General features: G+C 44.8%; 1 pseudogene; it reads left to right on the forward strand.

The window, feature by feature from the left end:
- Positions 1-8,526: 8,526 nt before the first annotated feature.
- LOC136508122 (putative receptor protein kinase CRINKLY4) lies at positions 8,527-12,359 on the forward strand (annotated as a pseudogene).
- Positions 12,360-14,804: the final 2,445 nt, after the last annotated feature.

Genomic DNA, 14,804 nt, shown 5'->3' on the forward strand with positions numbered 1-14,804 from the left:
ACTACTTCATATGATATGATGAAAAAAACTAATAATTTTTCTTAATCACTTGTGCAGGAACTAGGTGGTTATGTCGAGTGGTAGCGCACGGCTAGTCAACGACATCCTGGGTCTTCTGTGCAGGCAACACTTCCCCGACATTGTCACGTACGCTTCAAAGACGGAGCTGGTCTACTCGTTTGACCACTACGTCGTCGCCTCCGATGTGGAGTACCCCAACAAGGCGGCGCGGGTGAAGACAGAGTTTTAGGTAAGTCTCCCTCGTACAACATTGCTCAATACGTCGCATTTATTGGACTTTTCTTGAAATAATGAATGGATACATCGTTTTTGTATGCAGACTTATTATAGATGTGAGGAGAGATTTGAGGCCAGGGCAGAGCAGGCGACTACCAAAGCCTATAAAAAACTCATCACCGACATGCATCACGAGGTGCGCATCCAGGCCATCGTAACCTACTAGGGGTCGAAGCTTGGAGGGAGGAAAACCAAGAAAGACGCAAGAGAGATGCAGCTGACCCAGGAGCAGTACCTTAAGGTAAATGAAGAACATCAATATTGATTCGTTTTGAGATTAAGTTGGTTTAATTTGATCTTCTTATATGTCCAATACTTGATGACGTGTAGATGATTCCCTGGTGGTGCCAAGCGTATCCCGAGTGCTGGGCGATGATGGTGGAGAGGTGGTTCACGGAGGAGTACCTCAAGATGCACATGGATGCCTGGGATCGTCGTTTGCTGATGCAAGGTCCAGCACACCATCAAGGCAGCCGCAACCTCACCGGATACAAACAAGCATGGGTACGCGAATTGATTTATCTATTGTCACGCTCAGTTCTGCCTGATTTCTAATCATCGTGCTGTCTTTCTCGTAGTCAGCGTCACATAGTGGCTAGGCTTGCTCGGACTTCCAGGCATGGTGTATGGCCCACAAGGGCAAGGCGACATCCGACGTCTCCTTCAACCTGGAGGACCCACCCGAGGCATACACGAACCCGAGCGTCCACTCCCGTATCAGTGAGTACACTGAGGTGGCGAGGTCGCTCCATGGGTCAGACCATGATCCGAGCACCTAGGACTTCGATGGAGAGGCCGTCATGAGGGCGGGGCAAGGCAAGAAGCATGGACAATTCTGCCTTGGCGACGACGTCATCGACATGGCCTCTACTCCCTCTCTCTCCCAGATCCGAGCACGGAGCATGAGCGAGAGCCCGGCCATTCGCACACGGTCGACTGCTGCACAACACCGGGTCAACGCACTCGAGGTTATTCCTGTTTTACTCGTCATACATTGACCTTTACACACCTTAATTAGCTTTGCATTACTGAAACATTGGAGTGAAATATTGCAGGCCCGGCTGGAACAAGAAATGAAGGAACGTCAGGAGCTAGAGGCCCAGCTGAAGGCCGAGCGGGAGGCCCAGGAACAGAGGCTGATGGACATTACGGATTTCCTACAAGGGCTTGGACAACGTATGTGCTTGTCTCTGCCACCTGGGCTGTTGGTTCCACCTCCGCCTCCGCGTCCTGCAGCTGCAGCTACTCCTGTGAGTATCAAAGTTTTTTTACTTTCGCTTGTGCTTTGCTTATATGGCCTCTATCGTCCTAGATTAGCTATTAAAATAATCTTGTCTCATATGCAATCCTTTCTTCTTTGTGCAGTCTCCATCTGACGGTGGTTCGAATAATCCACCTCATGCATCTCCGAATGATGCATCTGGGCCTTCACCACAGTCGCAGTGGCCGAGATGAGTGCATGTTGTATTTTTACATTTGTTGTTTACTTGGTGATGGACTTGTGATATACTTGTGATGCACTTGTGGACTTTGATGGACTTGTGGACTTATTTGGATGGACTTGAGCACTTATTATTATATATTGTGATGGATGTGATATGGATGGATGGATGTGTGGATGGATGAGATGTATATGTGATGGATGAGATATATATGTGATGGATGAGATATATAAGTGATATATGTTTGTATGAATGTATTTATCATGATGAAATGTAAAATTTTTTTTGCAGTTTTGGGTCACTTTGCCGAGTCTCGGCAAAGCTGGAAAAATGGACGACCAGAAAACAGATTTTCCAGCTTTGCCGAGTGTAGTGACCACAACACTCGGCAAAGAATTTTTTTAAAAAAAAATTAAACTTTGCCGAGTGCCAGCCATAGGGCACTCGGCAAAGAAATTTTAAAAAAAATTCAAAACTTTGCCGAGTGCCATCCATAGGGCACTCGGCAAAGAATTTTTTTAAAAAAATAAAAAAATCTTTGCCGAGTGCCTTCCGGGTTGACACTCGGCAAAGAATTTTTTTTAAAAAAAATGAAAAACATTTGCCGAGTGCCCGATGGCTGGCACTTGGCAAAGAATTTATTTTTTAAAAAAATAAAAACACTTTGCCGAGTGCCTGTAGGGTTGGCACTCGGCAAAGAAATTTTTAAAAAAAAATTAATGCTCTTTGCCGAGTGCCTTCCGTGTTGGCACTCGGCAAAGATTTTTTTTTAAAAAAATAAAAAATCTTTGCCGAGTGCCTGACGGGTTGGCACTCAGCAAATAATTTTTTTCAAAAAAAATAAAAGCTCTTTGCCGAGTGCCTTCCGGGTTGGCACTCGGCAAATAATTTCTTTTAAAAAAATAAAAAATCTTTGTCGAGTGCCTCACGGGTTGGCACTCGGCAAATAAATTTTAAAAAAAATTAAAATAATCTTTGCCGAGTGCCTGCAGGGTTGGCACTCGGTAAAGTGACCGTCAACGGAACCGGCGCTGTGACGGTCGCTTTTCTTTGCCGAGTGTCCCCGGGGCTTTCGGCAAAGCCTTTGCCGAGTGCCCGATAAAAGACACTCGGCAAAGAGGACTTTGCCGGTCAAATTTTTACCGTGTGTTCTTTTTCAAGTGCCGTACTCGACAAAGGCTTTGCTGAGTGCAATTTGACCTTTGTCGAGTGCCTGAGGCACTCGACAAAAAAACCTGAATCCAGTTGTGGACCCTGTAGTACTGGGTACGGCGCATGGCCTGAAATAATACTTCTCACGAACTTTTGGTGGTACTGGATTATTAATTAATTCTTTTTTCAGTTGTATGACACTTGTCATCATTAACTAACTCATCATCCAGAGAATAAATAAGTAAAGAACACGGAGTAGTATACTAGCTACACCGTCTCGCAAAGGGTGGTGTCTGTCACACAATCTTAAATTTAACTATATTTATAATAAAAAAACTTAAATATCATTAGTTTTATTATTCAATATATTTTTATATTATAAATCTATTTGTTGTTGCACTCTTACAGCCACCACAGCTGCAGCGCCCGGCTATAATAATCTGTCTCACTCTCACGTGATACTGTGTATATAGGAACATCCCGCTACACTTTAGTTGAAACGTACACTCCTTAAATATAAGATATTTTGATGTCAGACAAAACTAAAACATCACCCTTCGTAGGACAGACTTTATTACTTATTCTCATTGTCCCAAAAATAAATGGATAATGATTATATGCAGTGCCGGTCCTAGAATTTTAAGGCCCTCCGGCGATCTTGTCGTAACGGCCCTCTTGACCATGTATAAAATCTTATAATATATAGGCGCTAATTTTACTTGCAAAACGAAAGCAAATTCAATAACATAATTTTAATTTAACATGTCTGATAATTATCGAGGAACAATATAGATTAAGGAATATATTTGTAGATGTATGATAATTATCGAGGAATAATATAGATTAAAAAAATAATATATTCGTTTTCTTTTCTCACCCATGACAAATGTTTCTTAGATAACATTATAAAAATCTAACATGTAAATTAGAAGAAAAATATGACTATATGGGTACAAAGTACTAGAAGTCTGGAATACTATACGAATAATTAATTTGGATTAAAAATAAAAAGAAAAAAAATACCTTGGGCCTAAACAACTAATCGGTGATCGCAACTCATAAGAAGTAAAGAATCAAGATGTCGTCGTCGTGGAGCCCTGCCTGGTCGTCGTCCTCGTGGCCGTGTCCGTGTCTCCGATAGTCTAGCTCTTCGCGGCGGCGCGGCTCGCTAGCTCCGCGCGTGTAAGGCGCACATCCCGAACTCACAATTAGAGTGTGTTGTGTGCAGCGTGACTCATCGCCTCCTCTCTTTCCCGAGGGCCGTGGGGAAAGGAAACTAGGAAAGAAATGTCAATGTTGTCTTTTTGGACCGCCTAGCCACTTCTTATTAGTTTGCTAATGTCTAATAGACTACAGGACTTGAGGGTCTGTCTACCTGGGCTTGGACCCCTCCTCCGCTTGGACCCTCGGCCGTCGCACCTCGTGGCCTACCCTTAAGGCCGGCACTGATTATATGGATGAGCAGCTGCCCAAAAATCCATGTTTTTTTAAATATTTAGTTGCTGAAATTGTGTCAAATTTTGCAGTTAAGTGTGAAATCAAAACAATTTGCTTTGAGCCTGTTCGCTAGTTGGTTTCTGGGCTGATAAGTTCGACTAATGCTGATTTGTTGTGAGAGAAAGATACCGTTGGCTGACTGATAAGTCCTGGTTGAAACCAACAAGCGAACAGTCTAAAAGAAACTCTCTACTAATAGAAGTATTTCTTGTAAACTCGTCACCGATATTTCATTTTACTCATCCAAACATTCAAATCTAATTCCGTGCAAATCCTCGCAAAAAAAAGCATGTGCAAAAGTATTTTCCAGTTAAAGTAAAACAACAAGACTTCTGAGAACAATGTTTGTCAAAAAAAAAAAAAACTGAGACTATCCAGTGCTGATGATATCATTGCTAGTTTATACTTTGTTTAAATAAGCCATCCTCGTCACCTCCGCTCATGTGTTGGAGACGAAGCATGGTAATTGGTAGGCCCCCATCAACGACACCATTGACCTGTATCACAATTCAATAGTTGTCTTGTTTGTTTGAACTTGTTCGGCTTATAAGCCATGAATGAAAGTCCTGTTCACTAGTTTAATATGAGAGAAAAATATTATTTATTAACTGATAAATCATGATTTATAAGCCAAATACGACCGAGCGAATAAACAAGTGTCGTCAGTAAAAGCTGACGGTACTAACTCAAACGAAGACGAAGGTCGATTCACGTGCAGGTGCAGCTCTTGGCCCATTATTAAAAAAAAGGCAAAAAAAAAAAACTTTGTTTTTCCCCTGGGTTGAGACAGCATCACATGCCAGGCCGTATTTGGGCTACCTCATTACTCCCCTGCATGGGCTAAGGGCCATAAAACCTGTGCCTAGGCTGGCATTTTCCAAAGGCTGCCATGCCCAGGCGGCCTGCTAGAGCGACGCATATACGTTGCGGCCCTTTACCCAAACATTTTGCGGGCCAACACGATAAAAAAATAAATGTAACTTATTTTGGTCCAGTAGCGCGTCGTCGGGTGGGCCTGGACACCCACTAATTTTTAGCATAAAATAATTAAAATTAATATTATCGGATCGAGGAAAACAATTGGGTTTGCATTTTGCGATCACAAGCCATATACAGTAAGGCCTAGCCCGGAGTGCTCGAGCCAGGCCCACCTCAATTATTCACAAAAGGTCCATTTTCTTCCTCACGTACAAAACCAGATTTAAGTCGTCTCTTAATTTGTAAAAGAGTAAAGTCCATGACCAGACCTTAAACTTGTAGACGTGTTTCATCCTGGTCCTTCAACTCAAAAATTGTGTGATCCCACTTCTTAAACTTTGTTTGAGTCTCATGTTTATCCAAACGAGTCTGGGTCCACATGTCAGCTCTATCTCTCAGCTCTCACCTCTCTCTCATGGCCATGGTTAGCTCGTCGGCGTGTTGTTTCCTCCACGTGCGATGACTGTTGTTCGTTTGTGTGGCGGCGTGGCGGCTCACGCCCATGCAGCGGCGATGGTGGCTAACCTGCGCGTGTATGCGGTGGCGGTGGCGGTGGTGGCGCCTCGCCCACGCGCTTGTGCATCCACGACGGGGATGTGTGGCGACGGCCGCGGCTGAACGGCTGCGCGCCTGTGCGGCGGCGACCGCGGCTGGCCCGCACACCTGTGCGGTGGCTGTGGCGGCGTGCCACGTGCTTGTGCGGCGGCAGCAGGGGCTTGCTCGCGCACGGCGCACCTATGCGACCGAAGCGGCTGCACGCCCGCGCGCCTGTGCGGTGGTGGCAGTTCGTCCTGGTGGCCTCGTGCCTGCGCACCGTGGAGTTTGGTTCGACGTCGCGTGCGAAGTGCCATTGTGGGATTTGAGCTTGATGGTGGCGTCGCACCCGGCGCCCAAGCAGTCGTGTGGAAGTGGAGGTGGAGCAGGCCCGCCGGGAGCATCACGTCGTCGGCGAACTTGACCAGCAGGGCGTCGCGGCGGAGGCGGCTGCTACTGTCGCGCACGCGCCTGTGCAGCAATGCGGGAGGCGGCTCGCCCGCGTGCCTAGGCTGCTGCGGCCGCGGTGGCTCTCGCCTGCGCCTGCCTGGCAGCCGCGGCGACATCGACGACGCCACGACGGGATGAGCTCACGTGGAATGGCTAATGAGGAAGAAGACAATTTTTTTTTCAAAATAACCCCTTGAAAAGTCCGTAAATATTTGTCTAATTTATGTGTCTAGAGAATTTTGTTTATGGCCCCACTAATCTTGTATTTCAAGCAATCAAGTCTTGTCTCGTACAGATCCATACCCGTTTGGATGAATATGGGATCCAAATAAAGTTTAAGAATCGAAATGACACACTTTCTAACTTTAAGGACTGGAATGACACACCGCCGCAAGTTTGAGGACCGGATATTAACTTTACTCTTTGTAAAACTATATATGTTTTTATACAATGAATGGTTTAGCAGCAATTTTTTGCCGATGTAACGACATGTCAGCCGCGATGGGTACATCAGACTTGAGACTACGTTGATAGTTCAGAGGTATATCGGGCTACAAATAAACTATGCTAAAAAATTTATCCAAATATTGTTTTGGAAAATTGACACAAATAAAAATCATAAATTTTGGTTTAATATTAGAAAATTCGTAGAGATTTTGTTTTAGCTAAAAAAATGAAACTAGTTTTAGTTGTTCTAAAACCATGGTTGATCTTATAATGCTAGCTTGGAGTAATTTGAATCTTCTAATGGTTTGTTTTTGTGATTATTTGCTAGTATATACTCTCGTTGTCTATTATAATTAACCAACATTAAAGACTCGCACTGTGTTATGTTGAATCCCAAGTGATGATTTCAATGACAACACAAATTTCATTAATATCATGTAACCACTCATACTTGATCTTATTTATGCATGCAGAGGGTGCTATATCTTTCTAAGATAGCTCGTGCAGAGGGTATGTTATCTTTCTAAGATAGCTCATTCTTCTGCTTTATCCCTTGTGTTCAATACAACTTGGAATACTCTTAGGCCTTGTTCCGACGCGTATATATTTATCTCAATTCACATGTGTTAAAATGGATTGAAGTAGAATTAAACTAAGTTCATTCCAATCCACTCTGAGAGAAAATGTGCTACCACGTTACTGTGTTTGTAGTATAAGTAGGTTCATATAATTGATCCCAACACTTAGCTCCACACTATAAGGTAAGATGTGTACATGAGAAAATTATGAATTATTGTAGCATAATATTGTGCATGACCAATTAATAAGTATACAAATCCCGTACACCTAGTAAAATTAAAATTGACAAAAAAAGTAATTTATTCCTAAATAAAAACATAAAGTGTTTTAATCTTTGGTGGATATGTGATGATGCAACTTGTTTCTTGCGATCCAACTAGCTTAAATTTCCTATTCCTATATTTGGAATAACGTAGTTTTTCAGTTTTCGCTCCTTCCCAATCTTATATTTTTTTTTCGTACTCCTCTATTTTGCAATCCTCTATTTCAAATAGACCCTCAAGGTTTGTTAGTTTTGCACAATTTTCTATGTTTTGCTTACATCACATGGTGTGTTGGAAAGAAGGAATGTGGTTTTCCTTCATGAAATGGAGGAAATAAAACACCCACTTCAAGCTTTTGGAAAATTTTCCTACATATGAATAGATGGATGAGCAAGTCCATATTCACTAGAATGGAGAAATAAACATATTCTTATGTTTCTGTGTTCCAAACATTTGTTCCTACCAAATTTTCATGTTTTTCAATCCTCTATTCTGTACCTACATTCATTTTCTATTTCTGTTTTTTTCTTTCTTCTGTTTTGCATTCCTCCATTCCATATAGGAACTTTAGCTGCCATCACCATTAAACCTGCTAGCTAGAGCATGTTTGCTTGCGTGTGGAGAGCCATGTGGTCGAAAGAGATAGAGATCCATGATATTATTTTCTATATTCTCTCCTAGAAAATTCCTATGCTTTATTCTACTTCCCTGCTTTTGATTTCTTTGTTTCAAATCGACGCTTAATTAATCTATCACTCTTCGTCACTCAAGAATGATATATTTTTCTACCTATATTCTCTCCTGGGGCCATAAAAGACGCCGCTCATTTCGCATTGGGAACGAGAACGACTTGGCGTCGGTGCCACGACTTCACGCGCTAGCGGCAGGCGCCAGTTCCTCTCCTCTCGTCTCTGTCGCTGCCACCCAGCTTCTACCGTTGGAGATGCTCTTATCGCCCAACAGCCCCGGACAGGCAGCCAGCCTTCACCCTGCTCGTTCTGCCTTTCTCCCATTCGCCCCCGCGTACACTCTCTCTCACTCTCGCTGGCTCGTGGTGACGACCGGGCGACCATCGCCGCCGCCGCTCCACGCCAGGTGCGTGCGTGTGCAGGCCTTCGTCGGGCGGTTCGCCAGCAACGAGCACCCACCACTACCAGGTACGGCCGCCGCCCCTTCTCTTCTCTTCCTGCTGCGCGAATCCGAGCACCCAAACCCTAATCTAAAGCTTTTCGGCAATCTGTAACCGGATCTGAACGGACTGCGAGTGTACACATGGATTGTGTTTTCTAACTTCGCCTTTTTTTTGTTTTTGCAAAAATTACCCCTTGTAGGTGCCAAAGAAAAAGGAAGGGGAACAGCAAATCGGTGCGCTGCTGTTCAAATGCTGGGGAGGAAATCAACAGATCAGGGGCCGGCCTGGTAAAATGCTGCGCAGCGAGGGTGACTGACTGACTGACTCCGCCCGCCCGCCAACCCCCGCGTTTCGTGCTTACTGGCATGCTCGCAGCATAAAGGTTCTCCCTTTTTGACTCTTGTTTTTTTTTACCTATAATAAGACTCATACTCACCTGATTCCTGTTGGTTCTGAGGCAGTTTTTTTTTTTAGTTTTTAGTATAATACGATGCCTGTTGGTGCTAAGAAAAGCTAAAAATACATGCAGGAATCTTCTCGGCATTAGCCCCCGTGGCCGTGGCCGGCAGCCCCAGGTTTCAAGACATGGACCATGTGCCGGCTCGAGTTCTTGCCGTGTGCCTCATGGCCTTGCTGCCTGGCTGGGCCAGTGCCCTTGGCTCCATGTCGTCCATTGCGGTATCCTATGGGGAGGACGGCCCGGTGTTCTGTGGCCTCAACTCCGACGGCTCCCACCTCGTTGACTGCTTCGGCGCGGACGCCTCGGTCCTGTATGGCACCCCGCCCAACATCCCTTTCCTTGGCCTCACGGCGGGGGACGGGTTCGTGTGCGGCCTCCTGCTCGACACCAGGCAGCCGTATTGCTGGGGGAGCAACTCAGCGGGGTGCCGCAGCCGATGGTCGAGGGCGCGAGGGGAACTCTGAGCTCAGCGCGGGGGACAGCCACCTCTGCGCGCTGCGAGCTGCGGCTGAAGATGGGGGCCGTGGTTCGAGCGCTGCTGCTACATCGTCGTTGATCGACTGCTGGGGATACAATATGACTGCCACACATGTCGTCGATGAAGCAGTGTCGACAGTTTCAGCCGGTTCGGTGTTCAATTGCGGCTTGTTTGCTCGGAACAGGACGGTGTTCTGCTGGGGCGACGAGGCGGTGAGTGGTGTCGTTGGGCTGGCGCCGAGGGATGTGCGCTTCCAGTCTATAGGCGCAGGTGGTTACTTGGAGAATGCACAGGTGTTCTGCTGGGGCAGGAGCTTGGAAATGCAGCAGGTGGCACCATCCAGTGCTATCGGCGATGGTGATGTGAACATGGTGCCGATGGATGCGATGGTCGCTTCCATGCTTGTGGCTTCAGGAGCCTTGACCACCAGGTGGCTTGCTGGGGCTTCACTCTTCATAACAGCACATCACCACCGAAGGGGCTGAAGATGTATGCGCTTGTGGCTGGGGACTACTTTACTTGTGGAGTGCCTGCCGAGACTTCGCTGATGCCAAGGTGCTGGGGCAACAGTGGGCCATTGGCATTACCGATGGCCGTACCTCCTGGGATTTGTGTACCTACCGCATGCAGCCAAGGGTACTAGGAGTATGTGAACCATGGTGAGGTTGGCAGCATCAAGGTGTGTAAGCCTGCTAACTCTAGACTCTGCTTGTCCTGTAGTACAGGTTGCCCAGAAGACTCGTATGAGTCATCTCCTTGCAATGCAAAAGCTGACCGTGTTTGCCAGTTTGACTGCTCGAGGTGTGCCACAGATGAGTGCCTGTCATTCTGCTTATCACAGAAGCAGACCAAGAGCCGCAAGTTGATGGCTTTTCAGATGCGCATCTTTGTAACAGGGATTGTGTTTGCCGTCATCTTGGTACTCAGCGTGTCAGTGTTCAAATAGGGAGCTGACTGGCTAAGAGCACAGCGTACTCTTTCCGGAAGGATAACATGAGGATCCAGCCTGATGTGGAGGATTTGAAGATCAGGAGAGCTCAGGAATTCTCCTATGAAGAGTTCGAGCAGGCAACTGGCGGCTTCTCAGAGGATTCACAAGTTGGCAAAGGCAGCTTTTCATGTGTATTCAAGGGCATACTGAGAGATGGGACGGTGGTTGCTGTGATTGTGAAGCGTGCAATAAAAGCATCAGATGTGAAGAAGAGCTCAAAGGAGTTTCACAATGAACTTGACCTCCTATCCAGGCTCAACCATGCACATTTGCTGAACCTGCTTGGTTACTGCGAGGATGGCATTGACAGGCTCTTGGTTTATGAGTTCATGGCTCATGGATCCCTGTACCAGCATCTGCATGGCAAGGATCCAAACTTGAAAAAGCGACTGAACTGGGCAAGGCGGGTCACCATTGCTGTCCAGGCTGCTAGGGGAATTGAGTACTTGCATGGCTATGCTTGCCCTCCTGTAATTCATCGGGACATCAAGTCGTCAAACATATTGATTGATGAGGATCACAATGCGCGTGTTGCTGACTTTGGTCTATCTATATTGGGTCCTGCAGATAGCGGTACCCCACTGTCCGAGCTGCCAGCAGGGACTCTTGGCTACCTTGATCCTGAGTACTACCGTCTCCATTACTTGACTACAAAATCTGATGTCTACAGCTTTGGGGTTGTTCTCCTGGAGATACTAAGTGGCAGAAAAGCGATCGACATGCAGTTCGAGGAAGGGAACATTGTTGAATGGGCAGTACCACTGATTAAAGCAGGGGACATTTTTGCCATCCTTGATCCAGCCTTATCACCTCCCTCAGACCTTGAGGCCCTCAAGAAGATTGCTTCTGTGGCATGTAAGTGTGTCAGAATGCGGGGGAAAGACCGGCCTTCCATGGATAAGGTGACAACAGCTCTAGAGCATGCCCTTGCACTGCTGATGGGCAGTCCCTGCATTGAGCAGCCCATTCTGCCGACTGAGGTTGTTCTTGGAAGCAGCCGCATGCATAAGGTATCACAGATGTCCTCTAACCACTCTTGCTCAGAGAACGAGCTTGCTGACGGGGAGGACCAGCGGATTGAGTACAGGGCACCTTCCTGGATAACTTTTCCTAGCGTGACCTCATCACAGAGGAGGAAATCATCTGCATCCGAAGCTGACATCGTTGGCCGAAGGACCACAGATGGTAGGAATGTCGGGAGCAGCATAGGTGATGGACTGCGGTCACTGGAGGAAGAAATCGCTCCGGCTTCACCACAAGAAAACCTGTACTTGAAGCACAACTTCTGAGGAAATTTCAGGAGATGCAGAAACCAGAGCAGTGACTCATTGCTGAGCAGCATTTTAAGTTCGGACTTCATGCCCTGTTGCTAAATCCAAATGCATTACAGTGTTTATACGTCCTATCTAGCAGGCCGTCTAAAAACAGAGAGAGCTAATTAGTACTGGAAGAATTTTTTTAGCATCCAGAAGCATTTCTTTGTAGATTCATATGGTCCCTTTCTTTTCCTGGTACAATTTATCTTCTGATGGCTGCAGTTGATGGATGATCTTGTATCCTTAGCTTGCAAAACTGTGTAGTTTCCTTAATCCTTCAGATCATCCCTTTGGCTCGCGATGCTGTTTCTGCATGCTAAATGGCAATAGCTTTGGGAACCAACTGCATGTCTGTGTCACCATGTTCAACATTCTTTCACTTTTGTTCCTGTGGAAGGTTTCTTCTGTTGCTTTATTTGTGATTCGCAGTAACAGGTTGGCTGCCCATTCTTCTCTTCAGAGACAGGTAGAAGTGATTCTCAGAGGTCTACCTCAGCAATGGCTACTTTCATGTTCCATGACCTCTTTAGTATGCTGTTTTCAACACAATGGAAGACAGGTTGTTGCTAACCAATTAATGTTGCTTGGACCTAACAATATTGCCATTATGTCTGATGTCTGATGCCAATGCTTCTTTCAGAAGTCATCTTTGTAAGACCGTACGTACTGAATGAATTTATTTGCTCCTGGGACAGAAAAGATACCATCAATAAAATGTCTCAGGCTTTCATCTTTCCATATTTAATCCCTTGCGATCAGTATTGGCCTTCGCCTGGGACAAGAGCGGTGTTGCAAATGTCATAATGCTAGTTCTACTAACTCAATAATGTCTATTTTGTGACTGTATATGGCATTTTTCTTTTGTAAAAAAAAAATGTTTCCCCTTTAAAAACTGTATATGATGCAGGTTACACGTGGGCAACCCACAACATGAATGTATAAGAACTAGCAGTTGCCCTTTATTGTTGAACATAGGCGAGTTCGGATCTATTAACTCAAGTACTACTGACAAAATAGCTGGCTAACTATTAGCTAAGGGATGTTCGGATCCAAATATATAGTTAATAGGTGATTGTATTGGTGGATTGTTCATAATGCCCTTTTATCGTGGAATGGCAAAATAGTTTTTTGCCCATCTATTAGCTATTATCTGGATTTAGACATCTGATGAGACAACCATTAGCTGGGCTATTAGAAGTCCTGTTTGAATCCATTACATATAGTTTTAGTAACAAACTATTAGAGCTAATGCATAGCACTATGAGATCTCCCTCATCCCAATTCTCGGCCCAATTCTTTGTGCGTGGCTATGTTCTTGCATATGCATATACATAGTTCTAGTCAGGATTATCAATCCCATTTTGGTACTGGCGGGGATGACAATTATATCTTTGTTCTACCAGACAAAACAGAATGTAATATCGACCAAAATACCGGCTATTCCAATGATTCCAGTAAGTAGTTCTGGCTATGCCGGTACAAGACTCTTAGGGCCTGATTGGTTGTTTTTGTGTCCTAGCCTGGTTCATATCAGCTCAATCAAGCTCTATTGAGCTAGGCTAGGCGCATGAAATGGCTCACTGTTTGGTTGCCTGTATCTTATTAGCTTGGCTGAGAGGTGATGATAGATATGTGCGGTTTGCCTTAGTGCGGTCTTCAACGATGACTTTGACTGTTAGTTTATCATGTATTATATCTTTTATGGAAAAACATGATCGTTATTAATTACTACTATTTCTAAATACAAATCCAATGTAACCAAACTTTGTAGTACGACTTTTCATATGACTAGTTTGAATTTTAAAATACTTGCACACCTTATATTTTGGTATAGAGTGAGTACATGGTTACAACTTACTAGGTACTCTAACTTGACATCAAATTTGTCCTTGATGAAAAATTCACAATGTGATTATTTAACATAATTATGATGTCTGCTACCACCCAAATTTTTTAACTTAATACCCAGTTTTATGTGGAGAAAAAAAATCTTATTAAGTGGTGGATTGGACCAACTAAAATAATTTAGGGAGTAAATTGAACAAAAAATAGTTTTGGGTTATTTGTACACATGGCAAATTTGAGGAGTAATCAAAAAAATTTCCAAACCAAAAAGCAATCTTATTTAGGGATGCATTTGACCAACTGGTACAGTTGGAGGGAGTAAGTTGAACTAAAATTAGTTTAGAGCCATTTGTGTTGCACACACCAAAGTTTTTCCCCTAAAAGCTATAACCCCTCCTAGGGTCTCCTCCATACTGCCACCTTGGTCCCTCTCCTCTCTCCCTCCTGGCGACCTTGCTAGCGGACAGAGGAGTGGGGACCTACTCATTCGTAGTTGTAGTTTCTTGTAGGATCTTGTTGGTGGCATCGACGAGGCATTGAAATAGATCTCTCCAATGTCGGTGCAGGTCAGTGAGAGTATGTCCGGTCTGTTGATTTTGTATGATCTTAGCTTGTATGTTCATCAAGGGAAATAGTTGGTTGGCTTTTGATGTAATGATTTTGACCTCTTCTTTCAATTTGTTCTGTGCAAGGTCTAGTTCCTACAGCACAATGTTCTGATGGTGAAGTAAGCCTGCATTATGGCCCCGTTCGCTTGTCTTAAAAATGGCTTGTTCGGCTTCTTTTTTCAGCCGGAACAGTGTTTTTCTCTCACAACAATTCAGCCAGAACAGTGTTTTTCAGCCAGTTTCAGCCAAGTTTCAGACCAGCGAACGGGACGGTAAATAGATCTCATTACTAGTGGTGAGTAGCTTTTCAGTCTTTAAAACCTTGTATGGAGAGA

Source organism: Miscanthus floridulus, chromosome 15, assembly GCF_019320115.1.
Source record: "Miscanthus floridulus cultivar M001 chromosome 15, ASM1932011v1, whole genome shotgun sequence".
NCBI classification, from domain to species: Eukaryota; Viridiplantae; Streptophyta; class Magnoliopsida; order Poales; family Poaceae; genus Miscanthus; species Miscanthus floridulus.